The sequence below is a fragment of the Dermacentor albipictus genome, chromosome 10, assembly GCF_038994185.2.
Source record: "Dermacentor albipictus isolate Rhodes 1998 colony chromosome 10, USDA_Dalb.pri_finalv2, whole genome shotgun sequence".
Taxonomy (NCBI): domain Eukaryota; kingdom Metazoa; phylum Arthropoda; class Arachnida; order Ixodida; family Ixodidae; genus Dermacentor; species Dermacentor albipictus.
The window spans coordinates 38863634-38887577 of record NC_091830.1 but is presented as its reverse complement, the minus strand read 5'-3'; the positions used below and the strand labels follow the sequence as shown (position 1 = coordinate 38887577).

General features: G+C 44.9%; 1 protein-coding gene and 1 long non-coding RNA gene across 7 annotated transcripts in view; one reads left to right on the top strand and one right to left on the bottom strand.

The window, feature by feature from the left end:
- The window catches only part of LOC135911875 (uncharacterized), a 351642-nt gene that overhangs the window by 57621 nt on the left and 270077 nt on the right, over positions 1 to 23944 (bottom strand). The gene's annotated exons all lie outside the window — the stretch shown is intronic.
- Positions 1 to 23944, top strand: part of LOC135911874 (uncharacterized) — a 186367-nt gene that overhangs the window by 90500 nt on the left and 71923 nt on the right. For 3 of the 6 annotated variants that reach the window (XM_070527428.1, XM_070527429.1, XM_070527425.1), the window contains exon 1: positions 18398 to 18991. The exons of 1 other annotated variant lie outside the window; for it this stretch is intronic. The gene's annotated coding sequence lies outside the window, so the exon portion shown is untranslated. Of the gene's footprint in view, positions 1 to 5828; positions 5922 to 18397; positions 18992 to 20817; positions 20939 to 21021; positions 21233 to 23944 lie in introns of those variants that run through there. 2 more of the 6 variants (XM_070527426.1, XM_065444205.2) reach the window with 2 other exon arrangements.

The window sequence follows — 23944 nt, the reverse complement described above, 5'->3', positions numbered from 1 at the left end:
AGCTGCCATGGAAGACACTTATGCCCTTTCAGCACATAAAGGGAAGCCGAAAGCTTTTCCCGAAAAATGAGTGAAGAGCAGTACGTCATGGGTTTCAACCCTCTGAATTCAAATATCGCATCGAAATTGAGCGAAAGAATGCGCAAACATATTTGATTTCGACGAAAAGTGCAGCAGCAGACACGCCCAGCTCGTGCGCCTCGTTTCCACCTGCGATTGGTCGGGCGCCTCGTGACGTCAACAATGGTGTTCATCCGGACCGACTGCTGCCACTACACACGAAGAACGGTGCATGGTAGTTTGGTGCTGTCTTGTTAAGACGGTCATGGAAAATTTCGACAGCTTGCGTTTCTCTGAGGAGTTCCGTGTTAAGTACAAACTCCACTAGAGCGATCTTGCGCTCGATGGTGACGGGCGACGGCTTCGAGAGACAAAACGGGCCGTCGCTTGAACAGATCGCTCGGTGTTGTCACTCGATCGCTCGTTTCTAGAAATCTAGAACTCGTCGCTCATCGCCCGGATGTGCTACAAGCGACAAGCCAATAGTAAGAAGCCGGAACTGAATGTACATAACTCAAATACTATGGTTTGTCGCACGGAACGAGCAAACTACTGAATTTTACACGTGCAAGAATAAGAACCTAGTACGAGACCTTCAGAAATATTTTATGCTCCTTTTTCGGTAAAATACATCCACTTAAATTGATAAAGCATGCGTCACGCTACTTTCGGCGCGTATATTGCTGCCCTCATTCCGGGAAGTCGTCGCTCAAAGCCGTCGCTCGCATGGAGTTCGGATTGCAGGCGACGAGTGAACGCGACAGCCATCGCCTCGCTTGTCATGCTGTCGCTGTCGTGTGTAAGATCACTTGTAAGGGGTTTATACTTTACTCCCTACATGTACGAGCCGATTGCGAAGAGCCGGCCTCTCCAAGAAGCAAAAAATGCTGGTGCAAGCACTGCTTTCCACTGAACGAAGGCGAAGTGTTAGCATCTCTTTGAGTTGGAAATATTCTTTGGCGAGTATGTTTTTTGTTAAGCTGCATTCAGCGTTCCAGTGAGTACGTTTCCGGGCAAACAACTGTAGTGTTATGTTCCGGCATGCTTCCTTGAAGAACGTTAGCGGTGATGCAATCTTTGACACTTTTGCGCAGCCCTAAAGCTGTCGGCAATCTACACAGATGGTTTAAACGTGGGAAAAGTTTACCGGCTGTTGTAGCACGTGTAGTATAGAACATTCATCAGCGCGCCATCTGCACGCAACTCGTAACGGGCGAATTCCGTCGGCTACGCGAGATGGCCGGTTTCTCCATGTGTGCGAGAGAAGGGGGAGTGCAGCGTCCTGGCATGAGTAGGCTTTCCAGCGCATGCAAACTTTGCGCTTGCACTGCGTTATGGTAGCTGCATGCAGGCTGTTTCACAACACACGTGCGAACAGAAAATTCGCGGCGCTTGGCGATGAAACCTGCGTCAAGGGTGGGCGATAAACATGCACCTTCCGTTCAGCGTGCTAACAATTTTTTTAGGAGAACCGAAAGGACGCATTATTGATAAACTCCGGTAGTAATCGTCACGGAAGTGGTTAGAGCACAACACTTGTTCTTGAGTGCTTGAAGTTGTTCCGTTTCACAGCAGCCTCCCAATTAGCTGAAAGCTTCTTGTCTTGCAGGAACTAATGGAGCATCGGAAAATCGTCGCGGCCGTTGGTGTTCGTGCAAGCGTAGGCTGCACAGAACGCCGGCATGATCGGCCTACAAGTTCAATTGATGCTGCGCACGTCCACTACCTCTCCTATATACGCACAAACAAAGGAATGCAGGGTCGAGCGAAGCAGATTAGGACGGAACGCACGCAGAAATAAGCCCGGTCAGGCACGGCCGCGGAGGCTGCGAAGGAACGGAACACCCGTGATGACGTCACTACGCCGCGGTTTTCGGTCTCCGCTCGCATCGTCAGCGTCAGCAACAGCGCGCGGCGCTCGACGGGGGTAGAGCTACAGCGCAATTTTAACCGACGATTGCGTCGCTCCTAAGTGAAAAATCCCCCCCGAACTTTTACCTGCATGGTTTATAAAGTTCCCGCATCTGTATATGAGCGTCTTATTGAATTCGACATACTCTTCAGCTTTCCTTTAAGACTGGCTTTTCTTTAGTTATTTTTAAAAGTAAAACTTTGCCCCCAATTCCTATATTTGGCATGCCTAACTCAAGCTCTGAATTTGTAAAACCTGCACCATATTCAGTACTCTCGACTTAGCCGACATCTTGTGAAGTCCAAGTGCAAAGATTATCAAATTGCCAATTTCTCCTGTAGTAAACAATTCATAATAATAATTGACGTCATCGCTGGGTTTGATAGAGATGTGTTGCCCTATTGCTAGTTTTGAGTACATTGAAAATTATTAGTTGGCTTACCACGTGCGTATACAGAAAGCTGCTCACCAAGAAAGTCGTTTTTCTCCTTTATGGAAACCGCCTTCTCTAGATCGGGTAATGATAAATTACCGCTAGTTAAAAACACCTAAAACCTGTCAACACTTCACAAGTTACAAATCCACAAGAATGAGCTGGTTTTCACAATGATATCATCTTGCGGTTCAATGCACAAAAATATTTAATTGGTAAGTTCTTCTTGCCGCTTGCGGACTGCTATCTCCATTATGCATATGACCAACGTCACAATTTGCCGACGTTCGTTCTTGCGAAGCGTTCTAGCACAAGCCAATTTACGCGAATGCGGGCTCTACTACGTAATTCTTCTGGCCCCAGCAGATATTGTATAAGGTTGATTTTCCGAGTCATTCATCTGGGTACTGCGCGTGGTGCAGAATTGGAAGCTATTTTCTGCATTGTACCATCCAACCTTCTTTTACCGTGAGCTACTGAGCTAATAAATTCTTGGTTTGACGCGAGGTCGTCTTGTTGGGAATAACCATGGCACCCTTGCGGAAAATTGCGGGCATCGACCACAAAATAAAAATGCGCAATATAAGAAGAAAGGCTCCTGTATATTTTTACACTATTGAGCCCCAATGCGATTGGTATTCTCACACGGAAAACTACCCCAGTGCGGCGCTATACACATACTAATTCTCATGTTCACAGGAAACAACGAAATTTATTTTAGGAATTTCTCTGAACAAGTGAGAACATTTTATAGGAGCAAAAATAAAGAAAAAGGAAACACGGGATACCATGCTTCAGTGTCCAAGCGATTCCGTTTGCAAACAGTTATTACTGAGGTCAGAGTCCTCGGTGAGCGTAAAAATTCTAACGTTGCCTACGTGACCGTCACAAGCTTTGACAGGCAGGATCGTTGAAGCTACGTTTAGACTCACCATAAATTGAAGCTTATCAACAACGCCGTAACAAAGTCACGCAGTCTAAAATAGCATGTAGCATGCTTGCGACAGACTAGCCCTGTCCGTACCACCAAGCTTATAAAAGGTGAGGGCAATTGATGGGGTTTTACGTGCCAAAAGCACTTTCTGATTATGAGGCACGCCGTAGTGGAGGACTCCGGAAATTTCGACCACCTGGGGTTTTTTAACGTGCACCTAAATCTAAGTACACGGGTGTTTTCGCATTTCGCCCCCATCGAAATGCGGCCGCCGTGGCCGGGATTCGATCCCGCGACCTCGTGCTCAGCAGCCTAACAGCATAGCCACTGAGCAACCACGGCGGATTAAAAGGTGAGGGTTTGGGCTAGCTGATTTTATATGATATTATGTGGTGCACCGGGAAACAGGACCGAGGGAGGGAGAAAAGCGCTCGTCTTCATCATTTCTATGTCGCTCTGCCCTGCCTCGCACTGCACCACTTTGCATTATGCTTATGAAGCTGCACATTAGCGAAATGACCCCTTGGATGAGTTTACTTGAAGACAATGAAAATTTGTTTGGTACGAAGCAACGTTCAAACACCTTAACTAGGACGACAATGACAGATCTGTAGTTTCTTCCCGTGGACCAGTAAATGACAGTCTAGCGTTCGGTGCGTATTTATGCCTCTGTCAACGTCTCTATGTTGCTTCAAAATAATACATTCTCTCAACGTCGGCTAAGTAGGAGAGCTGGCTATCCTTAATGTGTGGCCACACATCGTGTGTATGCGTGTGTACCTCTAAATAAGCGCAGAAGTCATCACTGCATCTCATACACGCTCCCATATTTATGCTAATATGCACAAAATGCTGTAATTTGGTTATTGTTCAAATTTTCCTGCCTGGCGAAAAATTTCGCAATATAGCTTTTGTCCTCCGATTCGGAATAATGGCAGTGGCAGAGAATTTCGAACATTAGTTTAAAAGAACTTACTAAATGGAAGTTAGTAGATATCTCGAGATAATATTTAAATGCGTTGCGCCCAGCTATGCTTCAAAATGTGAAGAATAAACGAATGAATACAACAGAGGCAATTTGTAGCTTAGCTCGTAGCTGCTGCTCATAGCATGCGCATTTCTGATAAAACAACTGCGACTTGGTTACTTGTAGGTTAATAGTGATAGAAATATTTCGTAGAAAACTGAGCCAATGTCATGAGGCACACATTACCACAAAATTAAATTATGGGGTTTTACGTGCCAAAACCACTTTCTGATTATGAGGCACGCCATAGTGGAGGACTCCGGAAATTTAGACCACCTGGGGTTCTTTAACGTGCACCTAAATCTAAGTACACGGGTGTTTTCGCATTTCGCCCCCATCGAAATGCGGCCGCCGTGGCCGGGATTCGATCCCGCGACCTCGTGCTCAGCAGCCTAACACCATAGCCACTGAGCAACCACGGCGGGTACATTACCACAAAATAACACAAGCAGAACGCATTTGAAGCTACATGCCACAAACAGCCACACCAGCTTTGCCAGCTAAACAAGAGCACATAGCTATGTCAACGTGATTACTTTCCGCAGGAGTCAAATCTGAATATTTCCAAAGCGAACAATGCACTGCAAGCCACCCTAATGGTTTCCTGAGAACAAAACTTCTGAAGTAAGCGATCAGATTCCTTACAACATGGCCTATTGGTCACGAATGTTTATTTGTTATTGACGCTCCAGGCCAATTTTCGCCGTTGGCATCGGGGTCGTGGAGCTCTCCTTATATTCAGGTCTACTTCAGTTATATGCTCTTCCATGCCGATAAGTGGGTTATTTGCTATACCAGAAAATCACTGATGCTGCTCAAACGAGGTCTTACGTTCATAGCTTAATAGCCTCTGATTTATGTCGAATTTTGTGATAGCCCACAAACAGAGCTCGTGTAAGTTCAACAATGGGTTTTCTCAGACTTTTGAAAATCAAAAGGATAAAGCAATATCAGTGCTCAAACCCGAAAGCAATGTAATTATAATGTCGTGGCTCTTTATGGACTGGTTAGCAGTGCTTGTGCGAAGTCAGTGTAGAACCTACAAGGTGTAAGTACAGAACTATACAGAATACAATATACAGAACAATACAGAGCCCACACGTCTCAGTGTGCCAGAAATTTTGGTTCACTCGCGTATTTTGTGTCGTAGGTAGTTGCACCCACGTATGTTTAGAACACAGTCCAGAAACTCAATCCCAACGCCAGGATCTTGCTGTAGCGATCAGAGCTTCGCCCGTTAGGTGAAACTGCATTTTATTCTTTGTCTTTGTGGACTGCTGTGTGCGCATTTCTTCTTTTGGTCTCTTTGTTTACTCTTTTTATTCTGAACGGGAAACGTGCTTGAACTTTAGTAAATAACACTTGCTGACATTTCTACGCACCCCGAAGAAGGGCCGTGCTAGAGTATATATATGTAACAAACAATGGTGAATGTTGACAGTATTCATCCAGCAATACGAAGCTCCCACGATGATGTTTTCAAGAGAACTTTTTGCGTGTCTTTGCATCCTGGTGCTAGCTCAAAGCACTAGTTCAGGAGCTAGGGAAAGAAAGCGTAAGTAACCCTGAATTTTTTCAGTAATTATATAAAGATTGGACTTTGTATATAGTGCATTAGAAGTGCGGTATAGAAATCGTTTCAAAATTTTTTTACTGTAGTTAGTAAATAAGCTTACGTATATTCATGTTGGGCAAAATTTGTGTAATCTGGGCCTTTAGTTCTTCCATGCTGAAATATATTTTACCTTGAAATCAAGAAACTTGTGAGTAAATTGCCGTAGCGAAACATATAGCACCAGAATTTCTTTTTATTTTATAATGCGGTGAAGAAGACAAAGAAGAATGCATTACAACGGGTTCTGTTCAGTCTACTAAAGGATACAAAGGATGAAACAGCAGAAATATTATTGTGGCCATGAGTTTGGCTGACATTGGAATTATCGTACGGAAGTCACGAAATTATTTTAAAACGTGATTGGACGAAACATAGACAGCCCATTATTCCATAAGCTTGCTGCTATAGAAACAGATGTGTGCAGCATCCTATCCTTATTCTCGAGAATTCGCAATGTAAAAAAGATTTCCTAGAGCTGCATTGTAGAACTTGGAAAATAATAGCCAGAATGCAAAGGAAATGAAAGTCTACAATGTCATGCTTCTCAAGTAACACGTGCTACGCTCTTTTTGTAGAAGTATCGAAGCATGGAGCTGCTGATAATGAAAAATTGCAAGTTCTGTACTGTGCGAACTGCTGTTGAGTTCCGCTGGTCAATGTACAGTGCCATTCAGACAGCCCAGAACATGATTGCTTTAAGCAAACTGCGCTTCTTTTAATGAGTAGAGCAAGTGATGCTTTTGAGAGATATAGAGATCTGGTCCGTGAAAAGCTGCTACAGTTTAATTTATTTCCTTGTACTTACTTCAATGGCTGTCATTTTCCTATCAAATTCTCCAATTCACGCGCAATCAAAGAAGCGGAGCTCTTGCTTTCTAATTAGGGTTGCTGCAAGTGCCTCGTTAAAAATAGACTATTCTCTGAAGAGCTGCCTAGTTTAGTTATCGTAAATATTGTGTACATGAAAAAAAAAGAAAGATGGTGATACCGTTTTAATAAGGCACAGAGCCATAGTGCAAGGGGACATGCTAGATTCCTATGTATATGAGGCTCCTGAACGTTATTTGCACATTTAACATAACGACGTGTTAAATAAATTCTCTCTAGTTGACTTGTACAGAAACAATATCAGCTAAGTAACGGATAAAGAAAACAATATTTTTAGCACACCAACAAAATCCAGGGGGTCGCTAGGTAGTCGCTGACTTAATAGTAGCACAAATAATGCATCCGTACTGTTGCTTGTTTACACATAGAACCGCAGTAGTTTTCTTGCTGCGATTTCCTTTCAATTCATTGTGGCAGAACACCGATAGTAAACGTATCAAGCGCTACCTGGTCAACTGCAAGGACACTGTATGTTTAGTGCAAGCCGTCTTTGCTGGTCGTCGATTCGCCTGAGGGCGATGCGAGAATAATATAAAACAAATGCTCAAGTAGAGGTAGCGGGTTATGCGCTCACCAGGAGATAGGCCCTTTCGATATATCTGAAAACTGTGCAAATCTGCGATTCCACAGTTACTGCTAGTTTGCAGAATAATTGAGCAGCGTTTCAGTGGAAGACGCTAGAAGGCCAACGGCTGAGCGCTTCCTCCCCTGTGTCGGTAGGTCTCGTGGTATCAAGTTCACTTCTATCATTGTGTTTCACAATTTTTTACAGGGCATGAATCTCATGCACCTGGATAGATGCCTTCTAAATATTCCATCAAAAATACACTTAATGTTCTGATTTACTATGCTCCTGGAAAAACTACACACACAGTATCAATGCATGTGTTTGACAATTATCCATGAAGAATTGAAAATTTTTAATCTGTGCAGTAGCTTTTCCCTTTCCATTATTCCGAACGTGCAATTAACACAGAGAAACTAAATTTTGAATGAACATGAACAATGAACGTCACGTGCAACGTGACGGGAACTGATGATCAAGGCTCAATCACTCGCGCGTCACTGAGTAAGGTGGAGAGCACGCGGGCGGAATCCCGACGATCGAGATGCCTTGAGGGCTGGAAGGGAAACGGGGCGGGTGGCATTGGGCATCTGCAGCAACTGGTTATTTCGCCACCGGGCGCAAGGGGAAGTGACGATCGCTGCTCAATTTCGCGCGCCAAACGGAGGGAAGCCGAGGGGCATGCACATGAGGGGAGGGCTTATACTCCTTCAGCGACTGCGTACTTTGTGGTGCGACGCGCGGTCGCCCGCTCCGTATCTTAAAACTGATCTGCAGTTGGTTTATACCATTGCGCGTGCTGCTTTTACGCCACTGGTTGCGTTGAAGCGTTAGACAGTCCGAACGTCACTTCCCTCGTTGCTGCTGCCGCGCGTGCTCATGCAAGCGGTTTGACAGAGAGCGTCCGCGGTCATAGAGTGTCGTGTGTTCGTGTTTACTCGTGCGCGCTAACACTACGCCTGTAATTTCAGTTAATAAGCGAATGTTTCCGAATTTCTACGGCCGATGAAGCAAGTATTCTTGTTTCATGTAACTATCTACTAATTTCTATGGCACTCGATGCTTCGCCTTTCGAGCGAGACTCGGATATTCTTTTTTATTATGCGCGGATATTGGGGTCAATAATCGCATTGATGCTCACGTTTTAGCAAGTCTGCACAAAGGGCAGTCATGTGAAGGCTAATTGAAAGGCTGGGAGATTAATCAGGACTGAGCCGGTTTGGTTACCCTGCACTGGAGGTCGGTGACTGGGGAGGAAAAGATTAAGAGAAAAGAGAAAGACAATAATGATGCGCAGACACTCGCTGTCAAAGCAGTGGTGTGCGCAAGCGAGCAAAGTTGCCATCATGCCGTCTATCGCTTCAACGAAAGAGCAGCTAGAACAATGAGCGCACAAAGGTACAAGCCGTCTGCAGACACTATTGAAGATACGGCTCACGCGACCGCGCGCAGCGGTGCAAAGTACGCACTTGTTGGCAGAGGCGAAGCCATGCCCATCTCCCTCCTGCGCTGCCGGTCGCCAAATGCGCAGTTGTTGCTGGAGGAAAACGCGAAAACGTCAAAGAAGCTTATTGATGAATATCCGACACCTACTGGCTAGTAGGTGTCTGATACTGAGACATCAGTGACGCCACTCTGTATCAAAAAAATTCAGTGAAGAGCAGCACAGATGGAGTGCCAAATACTCAGTTTTCAAAGTCCCACAAGTGCATATATTATCTACGTAATTGGATATTTCCAGGATGCACTGCCAGTGCTGCGCCATGTACGCACTTAGGCGCAATCAGTAAGTTCGAAAGACTTGCGCCAGAATATCATAAGACCACAATTGCATCATCACGCCAGGTCCTCACTAGCTTGCGTTCACCGTCGGCGAAAATTATTGATGTTAGTAGAAACCAGGAAAGAATTAGGCTAACTACCGCTGATCCTTAAAATGCCAAGATATGTAAAAACTCCATATATTGGGAAGTAATGCCAATGTAAACAAATTTTAGGACGTCAAAGTGTCGATTCAACAGGGCATATTACCATGGATCTAGTTTTCCCGTAAGCAACTCGGGGTTACATGTTACACTCGGAGACCATAGATACCATAAAATCAACAGATGAGCTGTTGAATGCAGCAGTGTTCCAAAGTTAGGTTACTGGAAATGCGTAGGTTTCTGCACACTACATCCTTGATAACTCAATTCGTATTACAGTTCATAACAGCGCTACCGCCTACTAATGAAGTCGAGGGTGGTGGAGTACTTCATTCTGTTACCTTAGAAAGCACATACGCGAAACGTCAACAACGAATATATGTTTTTTGAGTAACCTCTATGTTATAATGCCATAGGTTGCGCGGCAGATACATGTGTCAAAGCAGGGAATCCAAACTTACAGACACAGGTTTTCAGTATCCATCGAGCGCTGCGTCCATCGCCACCTTGTTGTGACAGCAGAGGGAGACGTTTACAAAATATGGGGAAAGGGGAAGAGGCCTTTAACCCCGTCTCAGTAGTTTTGGGAAGCCTGAATAGCTTGGTAGGGCTCTCTACCATTGATGGGCTGAATGTGAGTGCGGTAGATGCACTCGCAACGCTTCCCTTATTACTTGTAGCTAAGAATTATATTGCAGCTGGTTTAATCGTTCTTTTTTCTGAAAACAAAATGTGACATGACCGACTGCGCACCTAAAGCTCAATTGCTCTGTGAATACGAGCACCGACGTAAGAATGCTCTGGGACCGACCTACAACATCTATTCTCTTGAAGTATATTCTGCAGAAACTTGCCAAAAAATTATGCAACATTGACACGTTTATTGGCCATGCAGTGCAATGCGTGACGACTCCAGGACAGGATGGTTCAATTTCTGTGGGGGAGATGGATGGCTATGACTGGAAAGTGAAAATGTTACTTAAGAAGCTCCGTAGTCCGTTAGGTGTATCTGTTATGTTAGCCCACGACTGCACCTAGTTCTCGCACGATGTCACCTCATTTAGCCAAGTTAAAGAACCCCAGGTGGTCGAAATTCCCGGAGTCCTCCACTACGGCGTGCCTCATAATCAGAAAGTGGTTTTGGTATGTAAAACCCCAGGATTAAAATTATTAATTCATTTAGCCATGTTTTTGTTTCGGAACGCTATTAGTACTTCGCATTCACACAAGGGGCTGAACAACCATAGTGCCGGGGAGCGGGAAAGCAGAGTGTAAAAAGAGCATCGCGCACTACAGCGACGCGGCGAGGTTGGGAGGAGCCTAGCGTTGGAGAAGGAGCGGCGCTCACGCAAGCGAGGAACGCGGCGCTGACGTGTGCCCTTTCCTGTGGCACGCGAGGCAAGGGGGGTCAGAACCGCGACTAATGCAGTAGGAATTTTTCACCAAGAAATACGAAACCTAGCGCTTGACATTTATCACATCTACACCTTTTCGAAAGCCATGATAAACGGCATCTGCCCCCAACTGAGACTACGGTAAATGTTCGTTCAGTCGCACTAAGCTCGGTTGGTCGGAATGACTTCAGTCGCATTTGCGTCAGCCGGTTGATGCTGAGCCTCAAAACTCGTCTGCGTAAACGCCGCAGCTACCTCCATGATTTCCATCTCCGTGACGCAGTTGTGGGAGACATCTGCCCCTACGTCAGCTCCGCGAGATTAACCCCAGAAAAACACACAAAGAAGCTAAGTCCACTCGGCACGCCTGAGTTACTGCAACGCAATAAAACTACCAGTATCAGCATGCGGATGCCCTTTGAATGCACTGTTTTTAAGATTGACTCACCTTACAAAACACGTTAATGCCTCTTCGAGACGATGAATAGACTCGAATTGTGATCGACCAGTGAAGTAGTCAGTTATTTTCAATATCTTGTCCGGCTAAGATTCATTGCCTCAAATTATGCATGATAGGGAACAAGAGAAACTACAGTGGCCAGAACAAACCCATTACCTGTGACAGGCAAGAAGTGCTGACGGACGTTTTTGAACCGCGCACACTTTCTGCTTCCCGTCAAAAGAATACTTAAAAGAGGAAGATCAAGAAAAACACTGTATTTCAGTCATTCTGTTTCACCAGTGTTAGCGTAATATTTCAGTGAGATTTATGGTTAAATTCCTCCTTGATAGTACCTTTCGATAACGCGCTAAGCAGAGCTGCACATGGACGACACTTATGCCCTTTGAGCGCTTAAGAGCGACTTCATTTAGCCCATATGAAAAGTTAAAATGTGCTCAATACTTTGCAAAACGTGCATCATATTCAGTGCTGTCGACACAGCCGACATCTTCTGAAATCAAAGTGTAATAATTTTCCCAATACGCAATTTCTCCTGTGGCAACTTGATAATAATTATTGGCATCATTACCTTCTTTTGTAGAAACGCGTTGGCCTGTTGCTTGCTCTGAGTAGATTTAAATTATATGTTGACTTACCGCGTGCATATGATAAATGCTGCACAAAGAGAACGCCGTATGTCTCTTATTGTGGAAATCTGCCTGTACTGCACAGGGTCCTGAAAAATTTCGGCTGGTGAAAACCTTACTGAAAACCTGTCAACACTTCACGAGTTAGTATACCTATAATAACTAAAAACATGGGGTCGCTTTCTCTAAATTCGTCACCCTGTGGTTGAATGCAAAAAACTTTTCATAGGTAACCGCTTTTCGAACCTGGCCAGCTACCATGTCCAATATGTATATGTCTGACGTCACAATTGTCCGACACCCGCTATTGCGAAAAGTTCTAGCAAAACCCAATTTCCACGAATGCGGGCTCTATTACATACTTTAATCTGTCCCCAATGGATACAGTATCAGCTTGATGTTCTGAGTAAATCATCTCGTGACTGCATTTGTTGCAGAATCGGAAAATCTTTTCGGCATTTTTCCATGCAGGCAAGTTTTACCCTCAGCTACTGAGATAATAAATCTTGGGCTTTATGCAAGGTCATCAGGTTGGGAATGATGACAGCCCCCTTGCGGAAAATTGTGGATATCGACCACACAAACAGATGTAAAATGCAGAAATAACGGCAACAGCGTATCTTTACACTAGTATGCCATGCTGCGATCGGTATTCTTGGGTGAAAAGCTTTACCAGTGCGCCCATATACGCATACTAATTCCTATGTTCACAGGAAAGAATTAAATAAATCCTTAAGTTATCTTAAGGATTTATTTTGAAGAGTCAGAAAATTGCATAGCAGCGAAGTGAAAAAAAAAATATACCGCGTTTCAGCGACCAACCCATTCTTTTTAAAAGCAGTAGTTACCAGTGCCTGAGCCCTGGGGAGTGTAAAATCTCAAACGTGATATACGTGACCGCCGCAAGCTTTGGGAGACATTAGGCCCCTTTTAGGCTCCATTTAGGCTCCCCGTAAATGTAAACTTATCAACAACGCCAAGACAGTATCATGCAGCCTAAAAGAACATGTCCACACGTCATCATCATCATCATAAAATAACATGTAGCTTCCATGCAACAGGCTAGTCCTCTCCGAACCACTATGCTTATGAAGGGTTGTGTTTTGGGCTAGTTGGTTTTTCATTTTTACGATACTGCAGCGGGAAGTAGGACTGAGGGAGGCAGAAAAGCGTTCGTGTTCGTCTTTTCTATGTCCCTCTACCCTGCTTCGCGCTGCACCACATATCATTACGTTTATGAACCTGGACATGAGCGACATGACCTGGTGACCCCTTGGACGAGTTTACGTCACGACAATGAACATTTTTCTTTCGTCTAAAGCCACGTTTAAAGACCTCCACTGGGACGCCAGTGACAGCTCTGTAGCTCCTTCCAGTAGACCACTAGTTGATTGTTTGACACTCGGTGCGTATTTACGCCTATGTGCCCATATTTATGTTGCTTTAGAAGAATGCGTTTTTAAACGTGAGCAAACTAGGAGTGCTCGTCATCCTTATGTACGGAAATACACTTATGCTTAGGCGTGCGTGCCTCTAAGTAAAAGCAGAAGTCATGACTGCACCTCGTACACGCCACCTATAGTTAAGCAAATATGCACGAAATGCTTTTGCTGACCACTATATTTTGGGTATTGTTCACATTTTCTTGTGGGCGAAAAAACTTTCGCGATACAATTCTTGTCCGATTCGGCAAAATGGTTCTGGTAGAGAACTTTGAACATTAGTTTAAAATAAATTAGTAAAAGAAGTACGGAAGTTAGTAGATATGTAGAGATAGCCGTTTATTACTTCACGTCCAGCTGTGCTTCAAAATCCGACGACGAAACGAATAAACACAACAGGTGAAATTTCTAGCTTGTAGCTGCTGCTCATAACATGGGCGTTCTTGGTAAAATAAATGCAACTTGGTTAGTTGTACGGTAGTACAGATAGAAATATTTGGTAGAGAACTGAGCCAACGTAGTCGGGACAACACTACCACAAATTAAAACAAGCAGTAGGCATTTGAAGCTACCCGATACAAGCAGCTAAGCCAGCCTTGCCAGCTAAAAAAAGCACATATTGTAGCCATCTCAGCGTGATTATTTTTCCAAGAAAAATAATCTCGCTGCGATGGGAATGTAGGGCAAGGTGAGTTGATTTGAATTACACCGAATTCAGGGAAATTGAAGTGGATTTGACAATCACGTAGGAATACGTAAGTGATTGTCAGTATTCAGATTTTTTTCCTAAGTTTCTGATGGCACCAGTAGTTGAACCCAATACCTCACGCCTGTTACATGGATGCTGCTGGTCCTATGCCGTTCGTTCCCCCAAGCGGTGGAATACCATTTGAATAACCTGGGGGAGGGTGGCGCAGTGCGGTTCTCTGCAAAGCGGACAACACAGATCCTCTGTATGAGAAAGTTTTATTTGTAAGATCATCCGAAATGGAAAGAAAATTCTGGGACGACATTTAAGGCAAGGTTTTCATGCAGTGAAATCGGCCGAGAGTAAATAACATCAAAATGATTGCATCAGTCATTATAGAAGCCGTTCTAAGCTCTGCATACTGCACGGAGAACGAACAGGCCAGTTGAAAGCAGTTGCTTTTTCGATACACCCACGTGTTTATTGTACAAGCCGCTAATTCATGACTGTCTTCCATACACAGTCTACGAAAAGCGTAAAATGACAATAACTGCGCTCTATATTTTAATGTCTATTCTGGCCCGTACATTAGAAGCGACACGGGGCACTAGGGTTCTGTTTGTAGCTACGAAGAATATGCTAGTTTATCGAAATGAAATACGTACTGTTGTATGTCAGGTCGGAAGATGCATTCATCAGGTTTGGTGCAAATGAACGGAACGCACTGAGTGCGGCACTTGTGCAGCTCCGTAGTGCGAGAAACAAGGCTGCTTTCTCACTCATTGTTACTAAGCTATCTCCCTGGTGACTTCCTGAAGAAGGGCGCGTTGAACGGTAAACAGAAAAAAAGCAAGTAAAGCAAGAAACCTTAAATGGTGGATCCGATAGTAGCCGTTCAAGAAACACTCATACATGGGGATGATGATATTAAAAATAACTTCCATTGTCACTCGTAGAACATAGGAAAGAGTCGGTGAGAGAAGCTACCTTGCAAGGGGGGGGGGCGAATAATTATTAGGGGGAACCCTAATATTACCAAGGAATACTTTTTTTATATATAGGGGCTTCAATATTGCTATGAAAGGCAATAATGAAACAATTTATCACATTCTCTGCCCATGGCATATTATCAATAAATTGTTTCGTGCTTACACCAGATTTCTTGTTTACTTACAGGACGTTAGTACAAGTTCTTTTTGTGTAAACTGGGAATAAGGCATTCATAGAAACCATTCCTTCGCTTCTATACATGCGGTAATTATCATACAATATAATTTACAATACAACATTCTTTGTAGCTCATGGTAAAGATAGAGTACTATATCACAGTACCATCATACTGAAAAATAGTTGACCGTCTGTTTAGCTTCTCTATCGTTAGCCTATCACAATTCTTTGATGCGCTAGTTAATGCACAGGTTAAGAAGAATCTTTAAAAAAGTAACATCACCTAATAAAAATTATCTAATGATTAATAGTCTAACGATGCAATCTAAGCAGAGGTCATATACCGGGGGGCTCTGTACAATTTGTATAACGGATTGAAGAAAAGTAATATTTAAAAGTGTATTTATGCAAGAATTGTGCTTAGGGGATAATGCGAGATAGATGTGACGATGGCCACAGCGAAGGTGGCCGGCTTGTGGAATATGCAACCTTGAACTAAACTTTTTCTAAAATTAATCACAAGGGTCGCGTTTGAGCTACAAGCACACTCTTTTACATGCGTCAAAATATTTTTAATTGAAAAATTACAATAAAATAGTTGCACTGTCGGCACGTTCACTGTAGCTTTTGACAAAGAACAGTTTATAGAAACATGGTATAGTAGAAGCACCTCAGAATAAAATGAGATAAACTAAATGATTCGGGGGCAGCTACCGATTTGACATGGTTCTGTTGAAAGGCTGTAATTTTTGTACCGACACTTAGATTAAACGCTTGAAACATTATAGTGAAACACATCTTCTCATTGAGCACGCATGCAAACAAGCAATAGATCAAAGTTTGTCCATGTGGCACAGCAATTACGCTAACAATTAAGATAAATGTTCCCTGCAGCAGCGAACCAAAACATGCACTTCTGCTTTAAAGAATGAATGAATGAATGTGTGATTTTTTATTGGCGCAAGGGCCAGGTATGGCCAAGGAGTGCCATGCAAGTGTTAATGATTTCGCAGTGGAGTGATGGGCTCTATGAAGTTGATGTGACGTGGCTGTAAAGGTGCCTAAAATATAGTCGCTGTAAAGTGCGTAAAATCTACGTGTAATAAAATTATGGCGATGACAAATGACGCGTACTATGAGCATTGAGGTGCATTTCAAAATAATGATACGATATTAAAAATTGCATGAGTTTCTAAAATTAACTAGAGCACCATGGCCTCGTTAGAGCCCTTGCGACACAAGGGCCTGGAGGCATGTGCTATATAAAACAACTATCACAGCGGCATCCTCTGGAAAGAGGATACGCTACGAGTTTAATGGTCTTATTACATGTAGGACAACATCATTTAAAAAGTTGAGGACTGCCCTGGTGTCAAAAAGCGGTTCCTTACCGAGAAACATAGCCGGGTGTAGAGGGATTTCATAATGGTAAGGAAGCGGAAAATGTTTCTTTCTCTCCGTTTCGGCTTCCCGACACTCCAGGAGCACGTGGAGGACGGTAAGCATCTCACCGCATCTACCGCAGGTTGGAGGTTCACTTTCAGTAAGCAAATAACTATGGGTGCCAAATGTGTGTCCTATTCTGAGGCGACAGAATAGGACATCAGAGGTGCGATCTTGTACGCGTTCCAAAATAGAACGGAGGTGGTTTGTTCTTTACGTCACGAAATAGGCGGTATGTTCCGTTCCGTTCGTCCGATAGCAGACGACACGGAATGATTGATAGCAGATATCACGCCGCAATTGCCGTCATGGCGTTCGGCACGGTTCAAATTGACGAATCGTATTTGGCTTGGTGGAACGAACCGCCTCCGTTCTATTTTGGAACGCGTACAAGATCGCACCCCTGTTCGCCGAGATTTTGTTGGGGAGGGCCTAAAACCTTACTGGGGCATTATAACGTGCAGTTTGTTATTTGTTTGCGCGTCCCACGTGCACTGCCAGTGATGTCGCAGTTTATTTCGTAAGAAAGGCCTCAGATCTGTGACATCAGCGGTAGGGTTAACAGCTTGCGATGTGGTTGACGTGGCTATCTCGTCCGCGAGAACGTTACCTTCGATTCCCCTATGGCTAGGGACCCAGCATATTATGATATTCTGGCTAGATGAGTATGCTTTAGACAATACCGAATACAGTTGTTTGAATACGGGATTTTTATGTTTGTAGAGTGACATTAGGGCCTTCACGACGCTTAGAGAGCCTGTATAGATCGCTGCTTTTGAAAGTTTTGATCTTCTTATGTGTTTCACAGAAGAGAGTAATGCGTAGGCCTCGGCCGTACAGATGCTTGTTTCCGGATGAGGTACATCGGATTCCGAGAAGGATGGGCCGACGGCTGCATAGGATACCCCGGCATTTGAATTCGAAGCCTCTGTGTAGAACTCTGCGCAGGAGTGTTTGTACTGCAGTTCTAGGAAATCCATTCTGATTTCGGCCTCAGGAGCGTGCTTTGTAACTTTTATCAAGGATATGTCACATTGTATCACCTGCCACTCCCAAGGAGGTAAGAGCTTGGTTAGGTGCCTTAGGTGATGCTCGAGGAGTGGGACATGCATTTCATCGCTAAGCTCCTTCACACGTAGTGAGAAAGGCTGTCTTTTGGAGGGGCAATCGCTGAAAAGTGTAGCGTACGTCATATCGGTAATGGTATGAAAACATGGATGTTCAGGATTGGACAGTACTTTAAGGAAATATGTAGAGCTAATGTATGATCTGTGTAGGTAGAGAGACCATTCATTCGATTCGGCATATAAGCTTTCAATAGGGCTCGTTCTGAAAGCACCCGTGGCTAAGCGGATACCTAGATGGTGAACAGGGTCTAGCATCTTTAGCGCGCTCGGGGCGGCAGAGTTATATACCATGGCACCATAATCTAACCGTGACCGGATGAGGCTTTTATAAAGATTCAATAGGCACTTCCTGTCACTACCCCACGTAGTCTGGGATAGAAGTTTCTTTATGTTCATTGTTTTTAGACATTTTTCTTTAATATGTTTAAAGTACGGGACGAAAGTGAGTCTGTAGTCAAGTATGACACCTAAAAAATTGTGTTCTTTGCTTACAGGTATCTGTTGTCCACGCAGTTCTATGCAAGGATCTGGGATAAGTCCTCTCTTTCTTGTAAAAAGAACACAAGAGTTTTTGTTAGGATTGATCTTAAATCCATTCCTGTCTGCCCACATTGACACTTTGTTCAGGCCATGGTGTACCTGTCTCTCGCAGACTGCGAGGTTACAAGATTTGAAAGCTATTTGAATGTCGTCGACGTAGACAGAGTAAAGGATGGCCGGTGGTAATGAAGCACGAAGCGTGTTCATCTTCACGATAAAGAGCGTGCAGCTGAGCACGCCTCCTTGGGGTATACCCGTTTCTTGCGTAAAAGTACGTGAGAGTGCATTGCCGACTTTTACCCGGAAGGTACGATAGGACAGATAGCTTTCTATTAAGTTCAGTATAGTACCGTGGATGCCCATTTCTGACAGGCCTCTTAAGATTCCGTAACGCCACGTTGTGTTATACGCCTTTTCCATATCGAGAAATATTGATAGGAAGAGCTGTTTATGTATAAATGCGTCCCGAATATTCCCTTCAACACGAACGAGATGATCGATTGTGGAGCGCCCCTCTCGGAAGCCGCACTGATAAGGATCAAGCACTTTGCTCTGTTCAAGGAAATGAATGAGTCGCCGATTTATCATTTTTTCAAACACCTTGCAAATGCAACTTGCGAGGGCTATCGGGCGGTAACTTGCCACTGAGGAAGGGTCTTTGCCTTGTTTCAAAACAGGGACCACAATGGCTTCCGTCCATGCGGTTGGAAGGTACCCTGCATCCCAGATTGCGTTGAAAAGTGTGAGTAGTGTAACTTGGGTGTCGTTGTGTAAGTTTTTGAGCATTTCATACATGATTCTATCAGATCCTGGTGCGGAGCTCTTGCATGCGCCCAAGGCAGCTCTCAATTCGGCAATACTGAGCCTTACAACTTTACGGTTGTAAGGCTCATTCTCTCGACATTTTCTTGGTAATGGCTTACGTTCTTCTATTTGCTTATATTTTAGGAAGGATTGCGAATAATGATTTGAACTTGATACGCTCTCAATGTGCTCCCCAAGTGAGTCTGCCTGATCTTGCAGGGTATCGCCCTGGGTATCTACTAGGGGGAGTGATTATGTTTGTCGCCCTCTAATTCTAATTACCCTGTTATAGACTTTGGCCTCATCAGTAGATGAGTTAATAGTGGATAAATACTTCTGCCAGCTTTTTCTTCTGGCCTGTTGGCGGGTTCTCCTACCTTGGGACTTTACTTTTGTAAAGTTGACAAGATTTTCTGCTGTGGGCGAAGCGCGTAGCAACCCCCACGCTTTGTTCTGATTCCTACGTGCGATTCTGCATTCATCGTTCCACCACGGGACATGCCGTTTGAATGCCGAGCCACCTACTTCACGTATGCATATAGATGCGGCATCTATTATGAAGGCTGTGAAGTACTCCACAGCAGCATCGATGTGTAAAGAAGATATGTCATCCCATGGTATACTAGTTAAGTTTCGGAATTTCTCCCAGTCTGCTGTGTCAATCTTCCCCCTAGGAGCCTGTGGTGGATATTCGTTTTCTTTAAATGTTCTTAATTGTATGGGGAAGTGGTCGCTTCCGTAAGGATCGTTCGTAACTTCCCATTCGAGTTCAGGCAGTATAGACGGGGAAACTATGCTCAGATCAGTTGAAGGAAAGGTATTGTTTGCAAGACAGTAATAAGTGGGTTTATTCTTATTCAGGTGGCACGCACAAGAAGAAAAAAGTAACTGTTCAACAAGACCACCTCGCGCGCCTATACGAGAGTCGCCCCACAGGGAACTGTGCGTATTGAAATCGCGAAGAACAACATAAGGTTCTGGCAATTGATCTATAAAGGATTGGAATTCATGTTTCGTTAGTTTGTAATGTGGGGGTATGTAAAGAGAGCTAATGGTGATGAGTTTGTTTAGCAGAGCAACTCGCACCGCCACTGCTTCAAGGGGCGTTTGTAGCTGTGAAGGTTGACAGGCTACACTTTTATGAGTGACAATCGCAACACCACCCGATGATGCGACGGCATCATCGCAATCTTTGCGAAACGTAACATACGTTCGGAGAAAGTTTGTGTGTTTGAATTTTAAGTGCGTTTCCTGTAAACACAGCACTTTTGGATTATGTTTGTAGATGAGTTCCTGCACATCATCAGGGTTTCTAAGAAGACCTCTGACGTTCGACTGAATTATTTGTGTATCCATTTTTATAGTAAATTGGTGCTGTGTTTACGGAAACGGCAGTGATGCCTTAGATTACAGAACTCTTTCGAGGCCCTGTAACCGGGGTTCTGCCCTTTCTGGAGCGTTCGAGGGAGCCTCGCCACTCCTTAGGCGTTTGGTGCGCCTTGAGAACAGGTGTAGTGTCCATTGCCTCTTGTGAGGCGCCGGACACGTGCTCTTGTGAGCGAGAAGTTTTCAGAGAGAGTCCCGCCTTGGAGGGCAAGACCCCTGCGCCCACCAGCCCGGAGGTCGATGGGGCTCCCTGAGGAATTTGGCTGCGCCGGTTGTTGCCAGCGCTGGAAGGGGCCGGGGAGGGTGGGGCAGCCTCGGCTGTGCCCATCTTCGGTGTCGGTGTCCCCGTCTGCTGGGTAGACGGAGCAGCGCTAGCTGCAACCGCCACGGGGGCAGATGGCGTAACTGCCGACTCACGGCTTGTGGGTCGAACAGGCACTGGAGGCCATTGTGACGCTGCCCCCTGACGCACCACTCCGGGAAAGCTGGCCTTAGGAAGGTATGCAACCCGCCTGCGTGCCTCTTTGAATGATATGTTTTCTTTTACTTTGATTGTTACTATTTCTTTTTCTTTCTTCCAAGACGGGCATGACCGCGAGTATGCGGCATGCTCTCCATCACAATTTACACAGTGGAAGCAATTCTCACAAGCTTCAGAGGAGTGTTCATGCGCGCTGCATTTCGCACAAGTTTGGCGGCCTCGGCAGCGCTGCGAACTGTGGCCAAAACGCTGGCACTTGAAACATCGATGTACCCGGCCTCAATTGACTCGGGCAGGACACTTGAATTGAAGGTGAGTATTAGGCGTTTGGTCGCAATTTCTTTACCATCTCGCCTCATCTTGATTCTTTTGACATTTATAACATTTTGTTCACTGAAACCCTCCAAGAGCTCAGCCTCAGTGAGCTCCAGCGAATCATCGTCCGAGACAACGCCGCGGGAGGTATTCATCGTGCGGTGCGGGGTTACTACTACTTGGCTCTCCCCAAATGATGCTAGCTGAGGCAGTTTATCAAATTGCTATGATCGTGGAGCTCCAAGAGGAGGTCACCGCTAGCCATCCTCGACACCTTATATCCTGGACCAAAAACTTCGGTAAGAGACTTAGATAGAAGGAACGGGGAGATTGTTCGCACTTGTTTAGCTGGTTTTTCTGCGTGGATGACACGAAAACGAGGAAAATTGTGGACTTGTCGTCCGAAAAACTGAAAGATCTCTTCGGTGCGCCCTCGTTTTTGAGGGCAATCAGGGAGTTTAGGAAAAGCGTTTTCCATAAGTACAGTTGGGTTTTCGGCCGCGATGCCGACCACCCACGATGGAGCCCAACAGGGGGACGTGACAGGAGTTCCTGCTAGAGAAACCCTGCCAACGCCAGCCGTACATCTCTGCTATAACCAAATACAACATAACGAAGGCTGGCTAGCTACACAAGGTTAATTAACCCTTGCCGCCGGGAAACTAGGAAGTGAGGAGAAGTGATGAGAAGACAGAAAAGATGAGAAAGGCGAGTGAGAAAGACGAAGATTGGAGAGGAGGACAGGAAAAGGCGACTGGCGATTTCCCCCGGGTGGGTCAGTCCGGGGGTGCCGTCTACGTGAAGCAGAGGCCAAAGAGATGTGTTGCCTCCGCCGAGGAGCCTTGAGGTTCCGAACACCCGGCATCGGCTCAACCGCAGGATCCCCCTTTCCCCGGACACGGCTAAGCCGCGCACGGCTACACGCGGGAGGGGCCAACCCTCGTGTGGTCGGGTACGTGGTGTCGCAACACACCAAACGCCTGCTGACGCAGACGCCCCTGCGGGGTTCTGCTTTAAAGGTCATTGGTTTCATCAGTAGCAAAGCATACCTTTCGCTTCTTAGGAAATGTCGGCGGCTCAGGACGCTGACACGATGTTCAGGTATTCGAGACAGTTTAACATTTAAACTAAGTCGAAGACCATGTTCTTGGCTGAAAGGACATAAGGAAATTTAATGTACAGCTGAACTCAAGGGGGATGGTATTACGGAAGCGAAATGACACCGAGTTTTTCAGCAGCTAACGTTCTCAGTGACGTAGGAAATATAATGTTTTGCGTTACTTTTGATGATAATAGTATTTGACAAATTTCTTCCAGGGAGACTGGAAATAAGATGGAATGCGATATGTCTCGCCACATTGCTTTCAGAGAACATGCTACGGCACGTGTTTCCGCAGCTTCAGAATTCTGCACTCCTATTCAAAAGTGGAAGATATTATAACTGCAATTTATTTACCATAACAAAATTGGGCTGATCACTGAATCGGATTAACCAAACGTGCTGGCATAGTGGGCTGTACCTGTATCCAAGAGATGGTCTTGCAAAGGTTTGGATGACCCTCATGGTAGGTTATTGGCCATGACGTATTAGTAACGAGCCCGAGCTCATCGGTCTGATCCCACCCGCAGCAGGTGCAGTTAAATGAAGCGAAATGCAAAAAATGAAGATGCTGCGGTACCCAAACTCATATGGGCGTTAAAAATCCCATGTGGTCAAAATTATTCCCGAGTCACGAACTTCGGCGGCTCTCATAGCCGCATCGTCAAATGTTAAGCATCAATATAAAAGCGGTATTTTAGGAGCGAATGAGCCGCGGAAATAGGCATGCTTGGGCCGATCCTAATAAAGTTATCTCGTTACAATCGCTTAAGGGCAGAGCGGAGACATAGCTTCTTTGCCCCTCTCGTCGGCTTTCAAGTCGGCGTTTCGTAGTGTAAACGTAGCTGAAGGTCTGCCACAGAGCTATGACGCTCAGACGGGAAGCGTGAAAAATAGCTGTGACCTTAGCGTGGCAGACTTCAGCGAGGAAGCTCATGCATAGTCGAGCTGTCTTATCAGTCACGATGGGTATTCGCATATATCAATGCAATAGCAGTGCTTGTGGTGTGTTCTGTGTCTCTTCTTTGTAATTGTGCCTGCCTTCGCGCTACATTATACTAATAAGCAAACAACAACTAGCCGTACATGAAGTCCTTCTACAACGTGCTACATCTACGGGCGCCTCGATTGGGATGTGCAATTGATCTTGGCTTTGTGAGGGTATATAGCCGCTCTTATTCTTAAGTCAATACCCCTATTATCAATTCAAGCTGCATCGTGATATGAAATCTGCCTCAGAATTCAAAGTGTAGTGGAAGCCTTTGCGGGCGTAGATATACCCGAATGCAAAACTGTGGATAATGGTCCCTTCTTTCAAAGGATCAAGAAGACAACTCAATAGAAGCTTCTTTCTTACTGCTTCCGATAGGGTTTGAGAACCGTGATTTTTTATACACAGTGTAAATGACTTCATCAACGAAATGCGCAAGAACCTTTGGTACTTAATATTATCAAGGATTATATAACTAAACCCATCTGAATGCTTCCTTCGTCCTACGAACGCAGGTACCCATCGTACCCTTCTGCTGGTTGCTTATATAAGAATCACACAGGTTTTTTTTTACATGTAACCGTGTCATTGATTGTTTATATGTGCACGGAATCGTTGC